The 25,475-nt window shown below is 44.9% G+C and overlaps 1 protein-coding gene and 1 pseudogene across 26 annotated transcripts in view; one reads left to right on the top strand and one right to left on the bottom strand.

Annotated features, from left to right (window-relative positions):
- Positions 1-25,403, bottom strand: part of NLRC5 (NLR family CARD domain containing 5) — a 93,821-nt gene extending 68,418 nt beyond the window's left edge. For 13 of the 26 annotated variants that reach the window (XM_034940223.3, XM_034940230.3, XM_034940232.3 and 10 more), the window contains exon 1: positions 25,286-25,402. The gene's annotated coding sequence lies outside the window, so the exon portion shown is untranslated. Of the gene's footprint in view, positions 1-25,285 lie in introns of all 26 variants that reach the window. The other 13 variants (XM_057299957.2, XM_063597598.1, XM_057299961.1 and 10 more) reach the window with 3 other exon arrangements.
- On the top strand, positions 19-25,475 carry LOC103786991 (cilia- and flagella-associated protein 69-like; annotated as a pseudogene).

Here is a 25,475-nt window from a genome sequence, read left to right as displayed (position 1 = left end):
CTGCCCTGTGAGGACACAATGAGAAGGTGCCGTCTGCAAACCAGGAAGCGCATCCTCTCCAGACACCAGGCCTGCTGGCTCCCTGATTGGGGACTTCCCGGCTTTCAGAACGTGAGAAACAAGTTTCTGTTGTTTAAGCCACCCAGTCTACAGTGTTTCATTATACCAGCCCAAGCTGACTAAGACAAACTTGCCTTCGACCACAGAAAGTGAAATAAAATAAAACCCACTCTAAGTTAACAGGCAGATAAAAAACAACACCACTTTATGTACAACAGGATACTTTAACAGAACTTGGTAAAATTATATTAGCAATCATTTAGAGAAAAGAGGCAGTATTTATATGCCTTAAATATTTCATAATAAAACCGTTGAAGTTACTTTTAAGTCTAATTTTAAGTTAGAATTAGATATAAAGAAACGAATAAAGGCAATTCTATCAAAAGGCTATTTGTTGGGAGGATCAGACAATAGCAAAAAAGCTTCCAAACATAATAAAATATATAACAAGGTGACCATCATTCAAACTTTAAGATTCTTGGATTAAAAATGGAAAAAAATTGGCCAAAGGGATGGAATAGAGTCCAAGTGAGCCTCACACTCATTTAAAATACACTATTTAATCCATGATATTGAAAGAAAAAAGGGGGGAAATAAGTGGCATTAAAATACATAGCAATATGCTGTCTCTTTCCTGCCACCATGAAGAAGGTCTTTACTTCCCCTTTGCCTTCCATCATGATGATGTTTCCCAAGGCCTCCCTCGCCATGTGGAACTGGTGTTTTGAAGCCTGTGGACCTTAATCGTGTCATCAAACTTTTTGAAGAGACTGCTAAAGAAGGCTTAGAAGAAAAACAACTTAAATCTGTCAAGAAACTGGTACAGTGTTATCAGAATGAACTTCCCTTAAGGGATTTAGTACAGACATTTGAAATTCTGAATCTGTGTGCAGTAAAAATTGAAAACCAGCCGCATTTTGTAGAATCTGCATATGATATCATAAAATAGTGCGGCTTGCCATTTTTGAAAAAGAAAGTATCGGATGAAATAACTTATGCTGGAGATACTGCTAGTTCAGTTGCGCTTCTGGGTGACTTAATGAAAATACCAAGTTCTGAATTGAGGATAAAAAATTGTAAACGTATTGTTGACTTTTATCAGGCACAACCACCAAAGAAGCATATTCCAGGTTACCAGCAAGTGAGTTCATCATACAAGATTCAAATGGCTGAAGTTGGAGGATTGGCAAAAACAATGGCCCAGTTAATGACCTTGCTTGAAAATCAACTTGTTGAGAAACTTTGGGTACTTAAAATTCTGCAGCATCTCTCGACTTCTGAAGTTAATTGTGCTGTAATGATGAAAGCACAAGCAGCCAATGGAATCTGTGCTCACCTCAATGACTCAGATTTCTCTGGACAGCTTTTATTTCCTTCATCAGAAACACTTTGGAACTCATCAGAAAAAATCTTCAAAAGAAGAAATTGTTCAACAGCTTAGTAACTTGGAATGTTTACTGGCTTTGAAGGAAGTATTTTAAAATCTATTTATGAGAGGTTTTAGTCATTATGACCGTCAGCTTAGAAATGACATATTAGTGATCACTACAGTTATAGCTCAAAATCCTGGAGTGCCAAAGATTGAATGTGGCTTTACCAAGGATTTGATACTGTTTGCAACCTTTAATGAAGTTAAAAGTCAATCCCTTTGGTAAAGGACTTAAATTTTCTAAATCCTACGAAGATTTTGAGTTGAATAAATTACTATTCACTATAATTGTGATCTTATGTAAAGATTTAAATACTATACAGGTAAAGAGTAATCAAGGCAAGAAAATTAACAAAAATTGTATCACTTTGTAGTATAAAAATATACATATGGCAATATGAGTGTTTTAAATTTAAAGAATTATTTTTAACTAAGCAATTAAATTAAAAATTTCTGCATGGAAATGAAAAACACAGCCACATAGCATTTCACACCCACATAGAATGGCTGTAATGAAAAAGACACATGTTAATGAGGATGTAAAGAAACAGGACACCGTATATATTGCCGGTGGGAATGTAAAATGGTCCAGCCACTCTGAAAAACAGTTTGGCAGTTTTGGCAGTTCCTTAGAACAGCAGTCCCCAGACTTTTTGGCCTAGGGACTGGTTTCATGAGAGATCATTTTTTCCCCGGACGGGAGTTGGGGTTGGGGGATGGATTCGGGATGATTCAAGCTCATTACATTTATCATTAGATTCTCATCAGAAACTCGCAACCTAGATCCCTCACATGCACATTTCACAACTGGGTTTGTGCTCCTATGAGAATCTAATGGCACCGCTGATCTGACAGGAGGCAGAGCTCAGGCAGTAATACTCGCCCGATGGCCGCTCACCACCTGCTGTGCGGCCCAGTTCCTAACAGGCCATGAACCGACACTGATCTGTAGCCTGGGGGTTGGGGACCCCTGCCTTAGAATGTAAAACAATAGAATTACCATCTAATCCAGCAATTCCACGCCTAGGTCTATTCCAAGAGAAACGAAAATATACATCTACACAAAAACTTGTATATGAATGTTCATACCAGCATTATCCATAACAGTCAAAAAGTGAAATCAACCCAAATACCCAAAAGCTCATGAATGGAGAAACAAACTGTGACATATCTATACAATGGAATATTATTCAACATAAAAAGGAACCAAGTTTATGCCATGTGAAAAAAGATCACTAAAGATCACATATTGTATGATTCTATTTATGTAAAACATCCAGAAAAGGCAAATCTATTGAAACAGCAAGTAGATTAGTGGTTGCCTGGGCCTGGGGGCAGAAATAGGAATGATTCTAAATGGGTATGAGGAATATTATGGCAGTAATGAAAATGTCCCAAAACCAGATTGTGGTGATGGTCACATAACTCAGTAAATTTACCAGAAATCACTGAATCGTACACTTAAAATGGATAGATTTTACGGTATGTAAATTACACCTCAATGAAGTTGTTAAAAATAATGCAGTAGAAATTAACATATTATAATAATGTATTCTTTATTGCCTTTTTTTCTGTATAGTAAAAATGGCAACAAACAAAACGAAAGCAACAAACTGGGAAGTGTTTGTACCATCTATGATGGTAGTCTAATTTTCTTTTCTTTTTTTTTTTTTGACACAGGGTCTTGCTCTGTCACCCAGGCTGGAGTGCAGTGGTGCAATCATAGCTCATGCAGCCTCCTACTCCTGAGTTCAAGTGATTCCCCTGCCTCACCCTCCTGAGTAGGTGAGATAACAGGCACACTCCACCATGCCAGGCTAATTTTAATTTTTTTGTAGAGACATAGTTTCCCTGTGTTGCCCAGGCTGGTCTTGAACTACTGGACTCAAGTGATTCTCCCCTCATCAGCCTCCATAAGTGCTGGGATTACAGGCGTGAGCCTCTGCACCTGAGTCTAAATTCAATTTTTTTTTTTTTTTTTGAGACGGAGTCTCCCTCTGTCACCTAGACTTGAGTGTAGTGGCACGATCTCAGCTCACTGCAACCTCTGCCTCCTGGGTTCAAGCGATTCTCCTGTCTCAACCTCCTGAGAAGCTGGGATTACAGGCACCCACCACCATGCCCAGCTAATTTTTGTATTTTTAGTAGAGACGGGGTTTCACCATATTGGTCAGGTTGATCTCGAACTCCTGACCTCAGGTGATCCACCTGCCTCGGCCTCCCAAAGTGTTGGGGTTACAGGCGTGAGCCACTGCACATGGCCCATAAATTCAAATTTTAAAAAGCTGTGGCATGTGTATATTTTAAATGTGTGTGTATTTGCATACATAGAGACCAACTCTGGGAAGCTACACAGGAAACTGATGACAGGCTTGTGTCTGAGGAGGGGTCTGGGGATGCTGGGACAGGAGAGCCTTTCCCACTGTGGACCCTTTTTAGGACCCTTTGAACCATTCAAACTTTTTAATGTGCACATTTCGATTTTTTCTAAAAAAAAGCCACAAGAACATTTACATTAAAAATTAGAATAGACATTTCCCCAATGTGTAAGGAAGAGAAATACAAGATGATGAGTAAATAAGAAATTATCAGTGATAGCTCACAAAAAAATGAAACTTCCCTAAATGACGTGAAATAAAAGAGAAATAGGAAGGCAATAGGTAGGGAAAAATATTTGCACTAAGTATGATGGATGGAGGATGAATATTACAATTAAAAAGCAGCCAGGTGCAGTGGCTCACACCTGTAATCCCAACACTTTGGGAGGCCGAGGTGGGAGGGTAGCTTGAGCTCAGGAATTGGAGACCAGCTTGGGCTACATTGTGCAACTCAGTCTCTACAAAAAATAAAAGATTAGCTGGGCGTGGTGGTGTGTGCCTGTAGTCCCAGCTAATCGGGAGGCTGTGGCAGAGGATTGCTTGAGCCCAGGAGTTTGAGGCTGCAGTGAGCTATGATCTCGCCACCCCACTCCAGCCTGGGCAACAGAGTGAGACCCCATGTCAAAAAACAAAAAATTAAAAAGTTATTCATATCTACTGAGAAAATATTTCATTTTACTTTTGAGTTTAACATTTATGCATGTGTGATAAGGACACTACATTTCTACTGGAAAAGCAGTTGACAAAGTTGAACAGACAATATAACGAATATTTGCTACTTGCCAAGTGAGTACCTTTCAGCATTATTTAATTCTCCCAACTCCACCTGGATGCCTCATGTGCGTTTCAAAATTTCCAAGTCCGAAACTGAGCTCCTGATCTCTCCTCCTAAACTGCTCCCCAGACCACCTTCCCCACTTCAGTTAGGGGCAGCTTCATGCTTCCTTGAGCTCAAGCCCAAAGATGGCTTCATTTTCCAAGTGCATTCCAGAATCTTGCTTCCTCTACTGCTATGGCCTAGCCTGGACACCATCATTTCTCACTGGGATTCCTGCACCAGCCTCCTCCCTGGTCTCTGTCCACCCGTCCCCCAATAACCTACTCCACGCAGGAGTCAGCTATTAAGACAGAGCCTGCATCAAGTCCCATGACATCAGGTCCTATGCCCCTTAGAGCCTTCTCATCTCACCCAGAATGAAAGCCAACTTCCTGCCCAGCACTACCAAGATGTTTGAACAGTTTTTTAAAAAAATCAAACTTGATCACTTTAAATTTATCCTCATTGTGTTGGTTGGTTATTTTTGGCTTTTTTTAAATGAACATTTGACAATTTAGTTTTGAGAAAGTTGCTCATTTTGTCAAGATGTTCAAACATGGTATAGCTCACAGTTGTATATAATATTTTCTTGTATTTTTTTTTTTTGAGATGAAGTCTCACTCTGTCGCCCAGGCTGGAGTGCAGTGGCGTGATCTCAGCTCACTGCAACCTCCACCTCCCAGGTTCACGCCATTCTCTTTCCTCAGCCTCCCGAGTAGCTGGGACTACAGGCACACGCCACCATGCCCAGCTAATTTTTTGTATTTTTAGTAGAGACGGGGTTTCACCATGTCAGCCAGGATGGTCTCGATCTCCTAACCTTGTGATCTGCCCACCTCGGCCTCCCAAAGTGCTGTGATTAGAGGCATGAGCCACTGCGCCCAGCTTTATTTATTTAATTATTTATTTTTGAGACGGAGTCTCACTCTGCCACCCAGGCTGGAGAGCAATGGCAAGGTCTCGGCTCACTGCAACCTCCACCTCTCGGGTTCAAGTGATTCTCCCGCCTCAGCCTCCCAAGTAGCTGGGACTACAGGCTCATGCTACCACAGCCAGCTAATTTTTGTATTTTTGGTAGAGACGGGGTTTCACCATGTTGGCCAGGCTGGTCTCAAGCTCCTGACCTCGTGATCCACCCACCTCGGCCTCCCGAAGTGCTGGGATTACAGGCGTGAGCCACGGTGCCCGGCCTATTTTCTTATAATTTTAAATCTCCTCATGGCTTCACATTTAATTTAGTTTACTTTGTTTTTTCTTCTTTTTAGATTCACCAGCCGTTGGTAACTCTTATGTTTGAAAAACAAATTTTTGTTTTCATTTATCGATTTTGCTGGAGTGGTCCCTTTTCTAGTTCTGTAATTTTTGCTTTTATCTTTTTATTTCTTTCCCCTGATTTAGTGAGGCTGTTTGTTATTCTTTAAAATTATAAACTTTATTGCTTAAGCCGTTGCTAGGCTTTTCCTTTTAAAAAATAATAAAACACTTTTGGCCAATTTCGATAAATGTATATCAATACTTATGTGCTAAGTAGATTGAAATTATAATTTGGAATGGAGTAATTTAATAAAGGGTTGTTTTTAAGGCTTTCTCATTAGTTTTTGTTGCATTACACTGTACAAAGAATAAGTCCTGTGCAATTTCTGCTTTGAGGACTATGTTGAGATTTTTTTTTTGTTTGGTATATAATAAATTTTAAAACATTTCATGAACATTTAAAAAGTGTTCTTTTAGAATAAAAATGGATTTCTATTTCACAATTATATCAAAATAAAGTCTAGATGAAACCAAAATTTAAATGTAAGAAGTTAAACCATGAAAGTACCAGAAAGCTATATGTTCAATTTATAACAATTCATGAAGTTGTACACTTACATTACATTTTTCTATGTGTTATGTTTCACGACAAAAAAGTTAAGAAAATTTAAGTGCTCAAACAAAACATGGGAAAAAGTATTCTTTTTTTATTTAAAAGAATTTCTCTTTTAAAAAATAGAGGCAGGGTCTTGCTCTGTTGCCCAGGCTGGCCTTGAACTCCTGGACTCAAATAATCCTTCCACCTCTACCTCCCAAAGTTCTGGGATTGCAGGTGTGAGCCACTATGCCTGGCTGAAAAAAGTATTTTACAGAAAATAATTTCAGAGTAGCGAGCATCTTGCTAAGCATGACACAAAACTCAGAAATCATGAAAAAAGAAAAAAACAACTGGATGAAACTGATCAGATATAAATTAAAATTTTTGTATTGTCAAAGAATACCACAGATAAGGTCAAAAGCCAGATGACAAATTGGAAAAATATCTGCATCACAGACAAGGTTATAAATGTATACATCATAAACAAAGCTATAAATGTATAAATGTTTTAATAAATCGAGAGTTACTAAAAACCAACACTGAAAAAGCCAATGATCTCATAGAAAACTAGGCAAAGAACATAAAAGGTTTACAAAAAAGGGAAACACCAATGACATTTAAAAAATTTTTTTTGAGACAGAGTCTCACTCTGTTGCCCAAGCTGGAGTACAGTGGCACGATCTCCACTCACTGCAACTTCCACCTCCCCAGTTCAAGCAATTCTTCTGCCTCAGCCTCCCAATAGCTGGGATTATAGGCACAAGCCACCATGCCTGACTAATTTTTTTTTTTTTGTATTTTTAATAGAGACTGAGTTTCACCATGTTGACCAAGGCTGGTCTCGAGCTTCTGACCTCAGGTGATCCACCTGCCTCGGCCTCCCAAAGTGCTGGGGTTACAGGCATGAGCCACCACCCCTGGCCCCAATGACTTTTAAATATATGAAAAGATGTTCAAGCTCACAGAAAATAGAATAAATATAATACATTAGAACTAAAAAGATACACCATTTTCTAGCTATTAGATTCGCAAGGATATTACTGAGTTGGCAAGGTTGTGAATTAACGGGCACTTAGATGCTTTGCATCATTCCACATGGACGTGGAATGTGTATATTTTAAATGTGTGTGTATTTGCATACATAATGACCAACTCTGGGAAGCTACACAGGAAACTGACGACAGGCTTGTGTCTGAGGAGGGATCTGGGGCTGCTGGGAAAGGAGAGCCTTTTCCACTGTGGACCCTTTTTAGGACCTTTTGAACCATTCAAACTTTTTAATGTGCACATTTTGATTTTTTCTAAAAAAGCCACAAGAACATTTACATTAAAAACTAGAATAGACATTTCCCCAATGTGCAAGGAAGAGAAATACAAGATGATGAGTAAATAAGAAATTATCAGTGATAGCTCACAAAAAAATGAAACTTCCCTAAATAATGTGAAATAATAATAATAATAATAATAATAATAATAATGTGTCAACAGTTTTGTGACCCTCTCTCAAAAAATGTGTATACAAATACATGAATATTTCTGGAAGAAATTCATCCGTGGACATGTAGCAGGATACAACCTTTATCTACCAAAGTGGTAAATGCCATGTAATCACACTGAGCAATTCCATACACAGGTATTTAGCCTACAGATATCTTCATAATGTGCAAAATAATATGCCCAGGGATATTTAACGTGGCCTTGCTTGTAATAGCAAAAGATTGGAAAAACCTAAATGATCAAAGAGGACATATTATGATTAAATTATGGCCCATCTATACAATGGAATTCTTTGCAGCCATCAAAAAGAAAGAAGCAGCATCCACCCACTCAGGAGGCTGAGGAGGGAGGATCACTTGAGCCCGGGAGGTTGAGGTAAGCTGAGATAGTGCCACTGCACCCCAGCCTGGGCGACAGAGTGAAACCCTGTCTCAAAAAAAAAAAAAAAAAAAAAGAAAGAGGATGAAGATGAACTTTATGGAATGATATGGAACGGTATCCAAGATACACTGTTTTTTAAAAGAGAGCCGGGGCAAAACAGGGTGTAGAATATGCTTCCTTTGTGTAAAGAAAAAATAAATATGGTGGCTCATGCCTGTAACCCCAGCACTTTGAGGGGCAAAGGCGGGCAGATCACTTGAGGTCAGGAGTTTGAGACGAGCCTGGGTAACAAGGCAAAACCCCATCTTGACAAAAAATACAAAAATTAGCCAGGAGTGGTGGTGCGCACATGTTGTCCAAGCTACCCGCAAGGTTGAGGTGGGAGGATTGCTTGAGCCTGGGGGTATCTAGGCTGCAGGGAGCCAAGATTGCATCCCTGCACTCCAGCCTGGGTGACAGAGTGAGACCCTGTCTCAAAAAAAAATATGTATACAAATACATTAATATTTCTGGAAGAAATTCATAATGGTAATTGTCCCCAGTGAAAGGAATTCTTTTTCCTTTTTTTTTTTGAGACAGGGTATTGCTCTGTCACCCAGGCTGGAGTGCAGTGGTGTGGTCGTGGCTCACCGCAGTCTCCACCTCCTGGGCTTATATGATTCCCCCACCTCAGCTTCCTGAGTAGCTGAGACTACAAGTGCACACCACCACACCTAGCTAATTTGTTGTGTTTTTTGCAGAGATGGGGTTTTGCCATCTTGCCCCAGCTAGACTTCAACTCCTGGGCTCAAGCAATCTGCCCACCTTGGCCTCCCAAAGTGCTGGGATTACAGATGTGAGCCACTGCACCTGGCCTAGAATGTTATACCATATGCATGTGTTATCTAATAAAAATTAAGTTTTAAAAGTTGAATATATCTATTACTTCAGCTATATGAGTTGTCATTCAAACCTCCCAAGTTCACTTTTTTTCTTTCTTTCTTTTTTTTTTTTTAATATTAAGACGAGGTTCCGCTATGTTGCCCAAGCTAGTCTCAAATTCCTGCGCTCAAGTGATCCTCCTGCCTTGGCCTCCCCAAGTGTTGGGATTACAGGTGTGAGCCACTGTGCCTGACCCCAAGTTCATATTGATTTGATTTGAGGTAGCCATCAAAGAATGAGAAAGACATGCTCAGCCACTGTGCTTCAATTGATTTCTCCATGCATAGCTAGTAGTTTTTATATTGCATATGAATTATGAGGTTCACGATATTCAAATGCATAAAGTTTTTTACTGTTCTATAGAAAACAAGAAAGAAGAGCTGCTGCAAACGGAACAGAGAAAATAAAACCCAATGAACTTTCAAGCCCTCACATTTGCATTTTAGCACCAGGACCTCTGGCTTTCCGTTCGAAGTGTTACCTCTAAGAATCCCCAGTGCACCCCTGAGGCCGAGTAATCAAATGGGGGCGCTGAGAGAAAGGTGGAGGGAAAATGGCCAGGGTCACGCAGTCAGTAAGGGGAATCCAGACACGTGGAGTTGCAGTCCTGGGATCATGCCACCCCAGTTCAGACAGAGAGAGGGAAAAGGGCTGGGGTGCACCTGGAAGCTTTATGGGGGCTCTGAGTCTGAGGAGGTGCGAGGGGAGTTTACCCCACCCTGGTTTCAGTGTCCCAGCAGACGCCTCCCTCCAACTGCCCTCACTGCTGTGCTCTTTGGGAATCCTTCCTGCTATCCTGAAAATGCTGTTGACACAGAGCTTAGAGGAGGGAGTGCAGAGATCAAACCCTGTTCTCTCCCTGCAGCCCACAGGCCTTTGCCTTGGCTGTTCCCTTTGCTCAGAAAGCCATTCCATCTCTAGTCCACACTCATACACACATGCACGTGCACACACATACATGTACCCACATGTGCACATGCACGCATACCTCTGGCTGGAGTTATCTTGAAAACTCAGCTCTGGTCTGGCCTCATGCCTGTCTGAACTTGCTATCAGCATCCCACTGCCTCCAGGATAAAGTCACACCATGGAACTGTGACCACCACAAAGCAGCTACATATCAGGTGTCCAGGGAAGGCTCAGGACGAATAAACATTGGCTTATGCCTGTAATCCCAACACTTTTGGAGGCTGAGGCAGGAAGATCGTTTGAGGCCAGGAGTGGGCAGACAGATGCCGAGACGAGCCTGGGCAACATTGTGAGAGCTGGTCTCAATTTAAACAACAAAAAACAAAAACAAAGGATAAATAAACAAATGCCCCTTCATCATCCAGTCCCCGGCCCTCCTAGGCCTCTCCTGCACCTGCTGACCTGCCCATGAGATGCTGCTCACCACCCCCCGGCATTCTCTTTCACAAGTCCCCGCCTTGCACATCCTGCTTCCCTACCTCACATCCCCTTTCCTCTTTTTCCTACCTTGCAGACTTCTCCTTCCAGACCAGACCTCAGCACGGGGATCCATTTCTCACCCTCTCTCCTTCCTTCTGCTATCTCAAGTCTTGCCATTCTCTAGGCCCGTCAGCTTCTCTCAGTGCCTGAATCTTGGTGAGGGCAAATGCCTCCGTACCAGGGCCCTGGATTTGAGTCCCTACTCCACACCAAAGCTGTGTGACCCTGGTAGGTTACGCAGCCTCTTCGTACCTCAGCGTCCTTATCTGTAAAATGAGGATCTTCTAGGTCAGGTCCCTAGAAGCAGAGCCCAAGGGGGTTCCTGTGGAAGTTGTTTATTGAGGGGGTGGTGGAAGAAAGATAGGGTAGCAGAGGCAGCTAAGCAAAGATATGGCTTCAAAAGCCTCGCTTCAGCCTGCCACATGGGAGAACTGGAGCGTGATGATAGAAGAGGTCCATCCTGCGCATGTGCAAGGGGTCTGGGTGGTTGGTCACACTTCACGTCACCGCACCCCCAGTGGGCGGGGGAGGGAGGCATGACTGCCCAGGCATCTCTGAGCAAGGCAATGCCCACCAGGCAAAGGTGACCCCGGAAGAAGGATGTAGGTGTCACCCACAGTGAGTGGGGGCATCCGGGCAGAGATGGGGTTGGGGGAGCTCTGACAGTGTCTGCTATGGGGGGTCATCATAATGCCCACCTGGCAAGATGGTTGTGGGATGGGGCATGTGGAGTCCCTGACATGGAACCTGGCACATGATACAAACTCAATCCAGGCTGGGCATGGTGGCTCACGCCTGTAATCCCAGCACTTTGGAAGGCTGAGGCAGGCAGATCACCTGAGGTCCGGAGTTTGAGAGCAGCCTGGGCAACATGAGGAAACCTTGTCTCTACTTAAAATAAAAAAAATTAGCCAGGCGTGGTGGCGGGCGCCTGTAATCCCAGGCTGAGGTGGGAGAATAGCTTGAACCTGAGAGATGGAGGCGGCAGTGAGCTGAGATCACGCCACTGCACTCCAGTCTGGGCGACAGAGCGAGACTTCATCTCCAAACAAACAAACAAACAAACAAACATCTCAATCTATGTGGAGAAAAGGGAGCCCTCATACATGGGTGGGAATGTAAATTAGTACAGCCACTACAGGACAGTTCGGAGGTACCTCAAAAAACTAAAAATAGGGCTGGGCACGGTGGCTCACACCTATAATCCCAGCACTTTGGGAGGCCGAGGTGGGCAGATCATGAGGTCAAGAGATTGAGACCATCCTCGCCAACATGGTGAAACCCCGTCTCTACTAAAAATACAAAAATTAGCTGGGCGTAGTGGCGCCCCATGCCTGTAGTCCCAGCTACTTGGGAGGCTGAGGCAGGAGAATCGCTTGAACCCAGGAGGCGGAGGTTGCAGTGAACTGAGATCACGCACTGCACTCCAGCCTTGAGACAGAGTGAGACTCTGTCTCAAAAAAAAAAAAAAAAAAAAAAACTAAACTAAATTTAGAGCTACCATATGATCCAGCAATCCCACTGCTAGGTATATACCCAAAAGAAAGGAATCAGTGTCTCAAAGAGATATCTGCACTACTATGTTTATGACAGCACTGTTTACAATAGCCAAGATTTGAAATTAACCTAAGTGTCCATCGACAGATGAATGAACAAAGAAAATGTGGCAGCTGGGCATGGCAGCTCATGCCTGTAATTCCAGCACTGAAGGAGGCTGAGGCAGGTGGATCACCTGAGGTCAGGCATTGGAGACCAACCTGGCTAACATGGCAAAACCCCTCCTCTACTAAAAGTACAAAAATTAACAGGGCATGCCTGTAATCCCAGCTACTTGGGAGGCTGAGGCAGGAGAATTGCTTGAACCTGGGAAGCGGAGGTTGCAGTGAGCCAAGATCGTGCCACTACACTTCAGCCTGGGTGACAGAGCAAGAGTCCATCTCAAAAAAAAAAAAAAAAAAGAAAGAAAGAAAAGAATAAAAGAGTAAAAGAAAATGTGGCACACATACAAAATGGAGTACTATTCAGCCATCAAAAAGAATGAGATCCCATCATTTGCAAGGACATGGATGGCACTGGAGGCCATTATGTTAAGTGAAATAAGCCAGGTACAGAAAGACACACATCACTTGTTCTCACTTATTTGTGGGATCTAAAAATCAAAACAATTTAAGTCATGGAGATAGAGAGTAGAAGGATGGTTACCAGAGGATGGGAAGTATAGTAGGAGGCCGGGGTGGGGGAGGTGGAGATGGTTAGTGGGTACGAAAAATAGTTAGAATGAATAAAACCTAGTATTCGATAGCACAAGAGGGTAACTATAGTCAGTAATAATTTAACTGTACATTTAAAAATAACAAAAAGTATAATTGAATTGTTTGCAACACAAAGGATAAATGCTTGAGGTGATGGAAACCCCATTTACCCTGATGTGATTACACACTGCACGCCTGTATCAAAACATCTCATGTAACCCATAAATATATACACCTACTATGTACCCACAAAAATTAAAAATGAAAATTAAAAAAAAGGTTCAATCCACACAAGCTATGATTACCACTAGTGTGGTTGTCGTTGCTATCGCTTCTTCCGTCTCTCCAGCCCCTGACGCCTGGTGTAAGGAAGGAAGTGAGGGATGCGGAGAGGACAGGAGTGGAGCCACAGACTTCTGGCTGCCATTCCTTTGCTTTCCATCCTGTTTCTGCCTCTTGAGGATTAGATTAAGGAGGAGGTCCCATTAGGTCTTGGGATGGAGGGGAAACAAGACCTCAGTTTTCTCATCTGTGCAGATCAGAAAGGATGCAGTTTGTGGGGTGATAGCCAGGCACTCCAGTCATGACTACAGACATTTGGACAGAAATACCTCAAAGAAACAGAAAGTGCTGCTGTTGTTGGTTCTTTAGGTCCAGGTGGACAGGTCAGGGCCTGGGGACCCTGGGGGAGGACCTGAGGCCACAGAGGCCCTCCAATCCTCCCTGAATCCTACACCAAGCCCTACCAGGGGGACACAGAGAACCCAGCACCTCTGCCTTCCCCCCGGGAATGGCTGATGATGTCAGAGCTTCGGAGAACACCTGAGCCTGGATGCACAGGGTGGCAGAGCAGAAAGAGCCCCAGTGATGGGGTCTGTGCTGGGCCCATTGTAAAGATGGGGAAACTGAGGCCCTGGGAGGGAAAGGCCTTGCTGGCATTCAAAGCAGAGGAAACAAAACTAAGAGCAGGGCTGGGCTGGGCCACTGGTCTCTTTCTGGGAGGCGTCACCCTCCTTTCAGGGGTCCCTTGGGAGGTGCCTTCAGGAATGGTTAGTGGCCATTTCCTCCCCCGCCCACAAATGCTGGCAGGGCAAGCAAGAGATGTCCTTATAGGGCATATCCATTTCTGTGAGTCAGTGATGATGCAGGGGTGACTGTTGCCTTTGAAAACCATCGTCTCTGTTATCCCTCACAAAGACAGGTCCCTAAAGGACTTAAAACACACAGTCATGATGCTTTACACATGAGGAAATTGAGGCTCACAGTGGGAAAGGGACCTGCCTAGGTCACCAGCTAGAGTCGAGGAGCCAGGAGTTGAAGAGGTGTCTCCCTGCCTGGCGGCCCTGGGGATGTTCCTGAGCCTGCACTCAAATTCCTGCCTGCACTCCCAGCCTCAGGCCTGAGCCTGGGTGGTCCCTGTCCCCAGTCCAACAAGGCCATCTTCTTCTGGTCATTGGAAACCCAGCAATCTGGGTCCCAGCCCACATCACTAGTCTTTAAACTGCCTCCTTCACCCCAGCCACCTTCCTATGCTAAAGGCTTGAACTTTCCACCAAGAGCCCCCAAGCTTTCCAGTTGCACCCTCCTCCAGGACTGGGGTGCCCTACTGCCAGCCTGAGCCTGGCTGGGACAGCAGGTGGCCAGCTGGTGGCCTTGCTTCTCCTGCTCAGCCCTGGCAGTTTGGGTCTAGCACCCACAGGAAGGGGTGGGTGGCTAGCAAGGCTGCTAGGAGAAGGCTCCCGCTTGCGTGTCCCAGGCCCCAGAGGCCTCTCCCTGGGGCTTCCAGGCCAGTGGTTCCCATGCTTGTCTGCACGACGGCATCACCTGGGAAGAGGGTCTTTAAAAAATCCCAATGGGCCACACTCCAGACCCATCACAGCACCATCCCAGGAGGTGGAACGCAGGCACTGGCACTTTTGGAAGCTCCCGGGGGGTTCCCCATGTGCCGATGTCTGGGAACAACTGTTTGAGGCTGTGGCACCCAGCTCTCCACTCCCAGTGGGGAGAGACAGGCTTCTCACTACCTCCCACCTGGCGCTCTGCTTCTCCAGCAAACCAGAGCTGAGTGATTCTTGTCCTCTGAGAGCCCCAAAGGCCCTGGGGACAGGAAGGCCACCAAGTTGACCATATTTAGATGGAGACCTTGAGGATGTCTCCCCATAACCAACACTCAGCTCTATCCCCTTCCCAGGGCAGAGCACCTTCCTCAGACTGGGAGCTGTTTCTTGGCACCTCGTGCCCCAACTCTGTGGCTCTGCCAGGGCTTGGCACACCCAAGCCAAAGTGAAAATAAAACCGAGGTTTGGAAGTCCCCTCCTCAGCTCCAACCTTGCCATGGGGCCTGGCAGGAATGTCCCAGAGGAATCTTGCTTTGGTTTGGTAAGTAAGGCAGGGGACAGAGTAAGCTCGAGACATAAAGGAGAGAAGGCCTGGATCCAGGGCTCAGAGCTGCAGGCTGGGAAGTGGTTTGCCCATCTTGTAGGGCAAATCAGCAGTGACTTCTAGATCTTACTGCGCTTCTACCCTTTGACCTTACCACTAAACTTCTCAGCAGAAAGCAAAATGGACAGCCATGGGGCCCAGAATACACAATGTGATGGACTGAATATCTGTGCTCCCCTGATATTCACATGTTGAAACTCTAACCCCTAATAGGAGGGTATTAGGAGCTGGGGTCTGGGGGAGGTAATTAGGTCAGGAGGGAGGAGCCGTAGTGAATGGGATTGATGTCCTTATAAAAGAGACCCAAGAGAATGCTCTAGCCTGCTTTGCACCATGTGAGGATACAACGAAAAGTCCGCCATCGGCAACCCGGAAAAGGGCTCTCGCCAGAACCGGACCATGCTGGCACTCTGATCTCAGACTTTAGTCTCCAGAACTGTGAGAAATAAATTTCTATTGTTTAGAATCCAGCCAGTCTCTGGCACTTTGTTACAGCAGCCCCAATGGGCTAAGACACACAGAGTCTTGGATAAAGAAATTCCAGCAGAGGTCTTTAAACACCCTAGACAGCCATAATAAAGTTTGGTGTAACCACGCTGTGGGATTATGTACAGGAAAGGGACTTATTTTTTGTTGACGTGGCTGTATCTTCAAGATGTATCATGGAATAAACAAGACACATTGTATAATGATATGCACAACATGATATCACTTGTCTCAAAATACACATCAACAAACAGCAATACTGTTTCTTCCCACAGGTCGATAATAGCATGTTTTATAACTTAGAGGCTAAGAGCATGAATTTCGGAGCAAGGCTGCCTAGATTTGGAACTGACCTTTCCACCAATTGCAGGCTGGGTGACGCCAGGCCAGTTACATAGCCTCTCTGGGCCTCAATGTTCTCATCTGTAAAATGGGGATAAGAGCAGCACCTACCTCACAGAGTTATTGTGGGGCTTAAATATGTAAAGCTCTTAAAGCAGTGCTTGGAAGTTAGTAAGCCCTATATAAGAATTATTTTTATTATGTGAAGGTTTAGATAAAGTTCTGGAAACATATCAAATAGGGGTTACTGCAGGAGAGGGGACAGGCATGGGGCTGGAAGCAGTGAGTAAAATAGATTTCAGCCTTATGTATAAAAAGTTTAACTTTCTGCAAGGAGGACTGATTCGTGTCTTACTTGTGTGGTTTAAAATGAATACATTTTTTAAAAGTAAAAAAAAAAAAGACATCAGTGACTTGAGGCTGGGCCCTTTGAACTTAGAAGAATTTTGCCTCCAGACTGGATCATCTGAACTGCTCCCTCCCATCCTGGCAGACATTGCCAAACCCATAAAACCGGGGCAGAAGAAAGGTTGGAGGGGCTAGACGGCTGGAGCCTTGGTTTTGGGTCTCACTGACCCAAAACTGACTTAGAGGCTGACATCCGAACAAGTCCCAGCTCCCTTTGGGCCATGGTTTGTGTATATGTCAAGCAGGAGTAATGCTTTGTATGCAGCCCATCTCACAGGGAATTGTGGAGCTGTTACAAGAGCCTCTAATGCTGGGCATAGTGGCTCACACCTGTGATCCCAGTACTTTGGGAGGCTGAAGCAGGAGGATCGCTTGAGCCCAGTAGTTTGAGACCAGCCTGGGCAACATGGAGAAACCCCATCTCTACAAAAAGTACAAAAATTAGCCAGGCATGGTGTTGTGTGCCTGTGCTCCTAAGCAACTGGGGGTTGGGGGACAGAGGTGGGAGGATCACTTGAGCCTGGGAGGTTGAGGCGCAGTAAGCCGTGATATTGCGACTGCACTCCAGCCTGGGTGACTGTGAAAGACCCCCATCTCAAAATAAAATAAAAGAACATAATTTTTGAAAAAAGATCCTCTGGGGTCAGGAGGGCTGGGTTTAAATCCTGATTTCAACATTTTAGTGCTGTGCAACCTTGGAGAGTTTTCTTAACCTCTCTGTGCCACTGTTTTCCTCATCTGGGTGGTGATTTTACATTTACTTGACAGGATCACTGTGAGGGTTGGAGACATTAATACTACAGCACAAGGAGGGGACATGTCCAATCCGCAGCCAATGCTCATTGGCTGTTATGTACTGAGTTCCCGGCATAGGCTGGGCATCAGGCTACAGTATTCCACCTGCACCTCCCCATTAGAATCTCAAGCAATATTTCCAGGCACGTTTCCTGCATTTCATAGATGAAGAAACAGGCTCCGAGAAGTCAAGCAACAAAAGGTGGATTTAAAATCTATGCTGGCCGGGCGCAGTGGCTCACACCTGTAATTCCAACACTTTGGGAGGCCGAGACAGGCAGATTGCTTGAACCTGGAAGTTCGAGACCAGCCAGGGCAACATAGTGAAAATCTGTCTTTACAAAAAATGCAAAAAATTAGCCTGGCATAGTGGTGTGCACCTATAGTCCCAGCTATTTGGGAGGCTGAGGCAGAAGGATCACCTGAGCCCAGGAAGTTGAGGCTGCAGTGGGCTGTGATCACACTACTGCACTCCAGTGTGGGCAACAGAGTGAGACACTGTCTCAAAAACAAAATAAATAAAACAATAAAATCTATGCTGATTCCAGAGGCCATTTCCTAACCGAAATATAATACTGCTTTCAACAAATGGTCGTCTTTTAAAACTAAATTATCATTTTATTATGTCTTTATTATTTTTCCTGTTTATGAACATAACCTGTACTCATTTGGAAAGTTCTAAACATTCTGGAAGTATACATTATGAAATTTCCCCCACAAACTCACCCTCTAGGGGTAAGTGTATAATTTCCAAAACTCTTTACTCATGTTTGAGATTTTTTTTGACTTATCTGAAAGCCAGAACACCATTTCCTTAAAGCTTTTCTAGAAACCATGTCACTTTTAACTTTATTTTTTGAAGTACCACTTGCCACGAACTGAAGGTATCATCAAAAAGAAACTCAAGGGTGGGGCATGGAGGCTCACACCTGTAATCCCAGCACGTTGGGAGGCTAAGGCAGGAAAACTGCTTGAGCTCAGGAGTTTGAGATCAGCCTGGGCAACATAATGAGACCTCGTCTCTATCAAAAATAAAAACAAAAAACAATTAGCCAGGTGTGGTGGTGCACACCTGTAGTCCCATCTACTTGGGAGGCTGAGGCAGGAGGATCGATTGAGCCTGGGAAATAGAGGCTGCAGGAAACTAGCACGGAGCTGTGCAACCAGTGCTCTCCAGCCTGGGTGACAGAGTGAGACCTTGTCTAGAAAAAAAAAGAAAGAAAGAAAGCCAAGGAAAACAAAAAACACTATGATGCTGTTGAACTATAGCTGGGTATTGCTGCAGACCCAGGGCTCTGACCGGAAGCCTGGCCTCCCCTTGCTGAAAATATCAAGAGTGTGAGAGGTTTACAGATGCGTTAGCACCTGACTGAGGCTTTCTCTTTCACTAGTCTGGAAGAATGAAAAAGAACTGAAAAGGGAACAAATTTGTCACTTTACGATTCAATGGAATCAGATGCCCTCTCCACACACCTCCTAAAATCCTCTTGTGAACTCCTACTGGATAGGTCTTTCTCTGGGAAAACACTGACCTGTCCATTTCAATAAAAGGATTCTGCAGCCCAGAAACACACAGGACACCTTCAAGAACTCAGTGAATAAGACTATTGAGAGACACACAAAACAGCAAGCTATTTCTCTCTTCAAACATGATGCCACGGTAAGATCTGAATGCCTCAAAGCACCAGCTTCCCAAGGCATGCATGCTCCTTCCATTTCACCAGGAGGGACAGAAGGGACCGTGCAGGACAAGGGGTTCTCGAGGGTCTGGCGATGGTACAGGATCCATCCCACCCACAAGGGATAGGTGCTGGAGGATTGGGAAGCTTCCAGGGGTCGGCAGCCTCTCTACATTGGCACAATCTTTTAGGAGAGAAATTTGACAACACGGTTTCAAACATTTAAAAAATAAAAGTTCATATATCCCTTTAGGAGTCCACTTTGAGGATTGAGCCTAAGGAAGCCATCCAGAATGTGAGCAAAGCTCTAGCTACGAGGATGTTCACCAGGGTGTTGCTTACGCCTGGATGTCAGTGGGAGCAGCCCTTCCTTTCTTGAGACAGAAACAGCCAGCTGGGACACCAACCCACCTGCAATGCCATGACCTATAGGAGGCTATGGCCTCTCCTGGGAGCTCTGCGATTCCTGGGGAGGAGGTGGGTGGGCACTCCTCTAGCTGAGGGCTCCTGCTTTAATTCAAGCAGTTTGTTGCTTTTTTTGAGACCGAGTCTCCCTCTGTAACTCAGGCTGGAGAGCATGACACGATCTCAACTCACTACAACCTCCATCTCTCAGGTTCAAGCGATTCTCCTGCCTCAGCCTCCAGAGTAGCTGAGATTACAGGCACGTGCCACCACACCTGGCTATTTTTGTATTTTTAGGAGAGACGGGGCTTCTCCATGTTGGCCAGGCTGGTCTCAAACTGCAGACCTCAAGTGATCTGCCCATCTCAGCCTCCCAAAGTGCTGGAATTACAGGCGTGAGCCACTGCGCCCAGCCCAGCCCATTATTAAATTACAAAACAAAATTGCAAAAATTGCAAAAATGTCATTCACAATGAGCATCTGGGAGCACAAAAGCAGACTTTAAGCAGCATTTTCTCCTCTTCTCCCTCCTCTCCTTTCTCTGCTTTCTTCTTCTCCCCACTTTTTTGTTTCTTGCCATCCCCTCTGACTGGTTCCCTCTTCCTCCAGATGCCATGGCCCATGGTTCCCTGCCACGCTCCCTTTAAGTTCTCTCTCAAATGTCCCAACATCCCTACAAGAAGGCTACGTCTGCCTCTCTATCCAGCATGCTCCACCCTCGCCTGCCTTGCCTTCTTCACTGCAGTCACTTCCATCTGACCTCGTATGACATGCACATCTTTGTTTACTTGTTTGTCTGTTTCTACTGCCTCATCAGCTCCACAAGGCAGGGAGTTGGTTGTGTTCCCGGCTGTAGCCCAGTGCCTAGAGCAGGGCCTGGTGTGTGGAAGCTCAGTGGAGAAGCTGAATGCACTCATGATGGCAGGTGGTGAGCCAGAGCCGGTGTCTGCGGTGCTGGTACCTGCCTCACACGGAGCAGAGGGCATTCCTGGACTCACCGAAAATGCCCTTTTGCCATCCTACCCCTAAGAAGTTTCTGGGAGTCATCTCCCTATGTGGCTAACCTCCCTCCACCTTCTCTCCTTCCTTTCTTCTCCCCTCCCTCCACCCCCTTTTCTTTCAGGAGCAAATACAGCCCCTCCGCCCCACACACATACACCATGCAAAGCACTCTTTTCCCACCCAACATGGTCCTGGTCCCTGTTGGCCATTTTGCACACAGGTTCCAGCCACCTCAAATCCTATCGAAGTATTTTCCCAAACGTATTTCCTTTCCTTCACCATTATGGTGAGAACTATTGGAAGAATTAAAATGTCATATCTTGCTTTTTCTTTTTTTTTTTTTACAAAAAACAGGGAAAACATCCCATATATAATACAAGAAAATGAGACCCGATATAAATATCTAACAATGACGGATATGGTTCAGACATTCTATAAGCAACTATGCCACCATTTTAAATGACAGTATAACCATATAATAGACAAAGAGCAAATTCCCTTAACATGAAAAGTGCTTTTACAACTCAACAGGAAAAAGACCAAAAGCCAATAAAAAAGTGGGCAAAGGATATGAACTGACAGTTTACGGAAAATGAGCTACAGGTGACTCTTAAATATTTGAAAAGATGTTCAAACTCCTTCGTAATAAGAGGCATAAAAAACACACCATTGTTCGTCTCCCAGATTTGCAAATATGGAAATTTGGCCCCTCCCCCTCCAGCTGGTGGGAGCAAAAATTAGTACAACATTTAAGGGGGGATAATTTGCCTTATTTATCCAAGTTCAAACTGCATATTCCCCTTGACCTTGCAAATCCACTCCTGGTTTTCTTAAAGATTCACTCCCACGTATGAAAAATGATGCTTGACCAAGGATATTCATTACAGCACTGTTGAAATAGCAAAAGACAGGAAATAACCTACGTGTTCTACAACTGTTAGATCAATTACAGAGCAGTCGTACCGTGAAATACTATGCAGCTGTTAAAAAGAAAGAGGGAAAGGGCAGATTTTAAAATTTTGATGTAGAAAGATTTCCAAATTGCACTAAGTTTAAAAAAAAAAACCCAAGTTAGAGAACACTACATATAGTACCCTGCCATTTGTGAGAAGGGAAAAGTACACGTGTGTGTGTGTCTATATATGTGTATATGTGTGTGTGTATGTGTGTGTGTGTATATATATACATATATACGTGTATATATATATGTATATATCCATGTTTGTAAAAACACACTTAGACTGTCTTTAGAAGGAGACACAAGAACCTGATAACATTGGTTGTCTTCGGGGAGGGCAATTGGGTGGCTGGGAGACAGGAGATGGAAGGAGACTTATTTTTCATTATATCTTTCCAAATGTTTTACATTTTTAAAACTACATAAATGTATTAGCTATGAAAAATTAAAAATTTTAAAACATGATATCATAAGATTTAATTTTCCTTTAACGCATAATTCCATATCATTTATTTTTAAAAGTGGGATACCATTTTCATGTATAAGTCCATTAAAAATATGAATATATGGGCTGGGCGTTGGTGGCTCATGCCTGTAATCCTAGCATTTTGGGAGGCCAAGGCAGGTGGATCACCTGAGGTCAGGAGTTCAAGACCAGCCTGGCCAACATGGTGAAACCCTGTCTCTACTAAAAATACAAAAACTAGCTGGGCATGGGGGCAGGTGCCTATAATCCCAGCTACTCAGGAAGCTGAGGCAGGAGAATCACTTAAACCTGGGAGGTGGAGGTTGCTGTGAGCCGAGATCATATCACTGCACTCCAGCCTAGGCAACAGAGTGAGACTCCCTCTCACTAAAAAATAAATAAATAAATAAATAAATAAATAAATAAATAAATAAATAAAATAAAAAAGATCTGGCAAACAAATCTGGCTCACATCCTTAGATTGCCTCCAAAGTTTTTACAGTGTTTGGACTTGCATTAGCTTGCCTGGTCCTTAGTTCAATTCTGTATGGAAAACAGAGCGGAGATGCTGGGGTGGTGTATTCGTTTCCTAGTGTTGTCACAGTACTGCTGTATCTGCTGTCACAAAGTGCCACAAGCTGCATACATTAAAACAACTGAGATTTCTTCTCTCGCAGTTCTGGAGGTCAGAGTCTGAGATCGAGGTGTGGTCAGGGCCGGGCTCCCTCTGAAGCCTGGAGGAGAGGATCCGTCCTTGCCTCTCCCGGCTCCCACCGGCTGCCGGCCATTCTAGGTGTCCTGTGGCTCCGAGATGCGTCGCCGCACTCTCTTCCTCCGCCGCCCATGACTGTCTGATCCCCGTATGTCTCTGTCTTCATGTGTCCATCTCCTCTCTTATAACGACACCGGTCCTATTGGATTCAAGGCCCATCCTACTCCAGCATGACCTCAACTTCACCAGTTATATCTGCAACAGCCCTATTTCCAAATAAGGTCACGTTAGGAGGCGCCGAGGGTTAGGCCTTCAGCATATCTTTTGTGGGGAGGCACAATTGAACTCATAACAAATGGGAAAAGTCATGCTAAGAAGTTATGGCTGGGTGTGGTGGCTCACGCCCATAATCTCAACACTTTGGGAGGCTGAGGCAGACTGATCACTTGAGGCCAGGAGTTTGAGACCTCATGTCTATTTAAAAAAAAAAAAAAAAAAGGAGTCCGGGCAAGATGGCTCACGCCTATAATCCCACAGGAGGCCGAGGCGGGTGGATCATCTGAGGTTGGGAGTTTGACACCAGCCTGGCGAACATAGTGAAACCCCATCTCTACTAAAAATACAAAAATTAGCTGGGTGTAGCGGCGGGCGCCTATAATCCCAGCTACTCGGGAGGCTGAGGCAGGAGAATCGCTTGAACCCAGGAGATGGAGGTTGCAGTGAGCCAAGATCGTGCCACTACACTCCAGCCTGAGCAATAGAGTGAGACTTCGTCAAAAAAAAAAAAAAAAAGGAATAAAGAACAACAACAGCAAAAGAAGTTTTGCTGAATTTTCCTCAGAGGGGAAGAGGGTATGTGCGTTGGGGTCTGAGGAGGCTGACCTGGCCCTGTGGACACCCGGACAGCTCTGTATCTGATCCAGGAATAAAGTTCAGCATATTGTGAAACTCTTCCAAGATCTTTCCCCTCTGCTTGTCTGTCTTCTTCAAGGATCCATCTCCCCTCACACTTGTGCAGCACTTTAAGGTTGATCAAGGCACTGGGTGGGCGTGCATCATCTCATTCAATCCACAAAACACAGTTTGTAGGATAGATTTGCATATGTTCATTTTACAGACGAGAAACCCAAGTTTCAAGAAATTGAATGGTTAGTTCATGGTCATCCAGCAAATACCAGTTGTTGAGAGCCCCAGTCTGTCTGCCGTCCACACCATGTGCAGGTCCACCTGGCACTGTGCTTCAGGAGACAAGGCGGGTGGGCATCATGGATGGCCATTCTGGGCTATGGTTCAGTAAGTTTTGCAGAAAGCACGCTGGATGGGAGTCTAGATACATCTGAAAAGCATCAGATACATCTAGATACATCTGAAAAGCCCATGGCTTTTCAAGGTTTATTTCTCCCTTAGAGAAACGGGAAGTGATTTGAAGGGACAATGAGGCTCCAGGATCTGGCCCCGGGGTACTCTCTGCCTCCTGCTACCCCCGGGTTTTAGAGGCTGGGAACTGCCAGTTTTCAAACTGCTTTTTAGGTCTGCAGAAACTTCAACCTTTTAAAAAAGGAAACATAAGAACCCCAACTTATAAAATGGACGCAAACGGCACTGAAGGTAGGAGCCTCTTCCGACCTCCCCGAATGATCACCCCAGCCAGTTTCAGGTCCTGGCTTTCTGGGTGAGAATAGTGACCGAAAACCACATGGGAATGCAGAAAGCAAGTAACAAAACAACACCCACATATTCACCTATCACTTATGAGGTTAAATGTTCCTTAGAAATAATCTGGAGATTTGACATTAAGGAATAACTATTAAAATGTTTGTAGTATGCTGGTGGTACTGTGGTTTTGTTTTTAAAAGATGCCTTATCTTTTAGTACATTCTGAAATACCTCAGTTGAGATGCTATGCTGTCTGCCATTTGTTTCAAAATAACCAGCGGTGGAGATTGGGCTACCTAGGTGGCCTTGGGGTCGTGAGTAGGTGGCCTTGGGGTCGTGACTGTCCAAGCTGAACGTGGATAGGTGGGGCTTCATTATATGAAAACCCGCAGGTGCAGAAGGCTCAACCTAATTCTATTCCTTCTACTATTGTATATGTTTGGAATTTTCCACAATAAAAAGTTGTTTAGGCCAAAAAGTCTAAATTGCGTACAATGAACAGTGTAACTTCCGTAATTGTTTTAGAATCAATGAAAAGTTGCAAAGTAAAAGACAGAGAGAGTGGGTGGCTCCGGTAGGTGACAGGAGCTGCGCAGGGAGGGGAGCACAGCCGCTTACTGTGTCCCCCCATCCAGGCGACCCTCATCTGCCATCCTCTGAGGGCCGGCAACTCTTCCTCCAAACTGCCGGGGCGCATGCTGTGCGCGCTGCCGGGCCACTGGCGCCCTGTCCGCTTACCCAGCTATCCATCGGCCAGCCACCCGGCCACCCGCACCTCCCGCTCCAGAGCCTCTGACATCCCCTCCACCCCTCTCCGTGCAGAATTCGAACCCCGATCCTCTCCCTTCCGCTCGCCCCAGCCCGGGTCCCGCAGCCCCGCGGCACGCCCGGCACTCACCCTCAGAGCTCCCGGCACTCACCCTCAGCGCTCGCGGCTCCTCCGCGCTCTGCGCGAAACTGAAAGTAGAAGCCGCCTAGAGCTGCTCCGCCAGTGCAGGGAACTGGCGGCTGCTGCCGAGAAATCACGTGGATTCGAGGTGCCAGCCCGAGCCAGATGGGGCTCGGGCGCGGGATGGGCGGGGGCCTAA

This window comes from Pan paniscus, chromosome 18 (assembly GCF_029289425.2).
Source record: "Pan paniscus chromosome 18, NHGRI_mPanPan1-v2.0_pri, whole genome shotgun sequence".
NCBI lineage: Eukaryota > Metazoa > Chordata > Mammalia > Primates > Hominidae > Pan > Pan paniscus.
The sequence above is the reverse complement of the archived record's forward strand: the minus strand, read 5'-3'. Positions and strand labels throughout refer to the sequence as shown.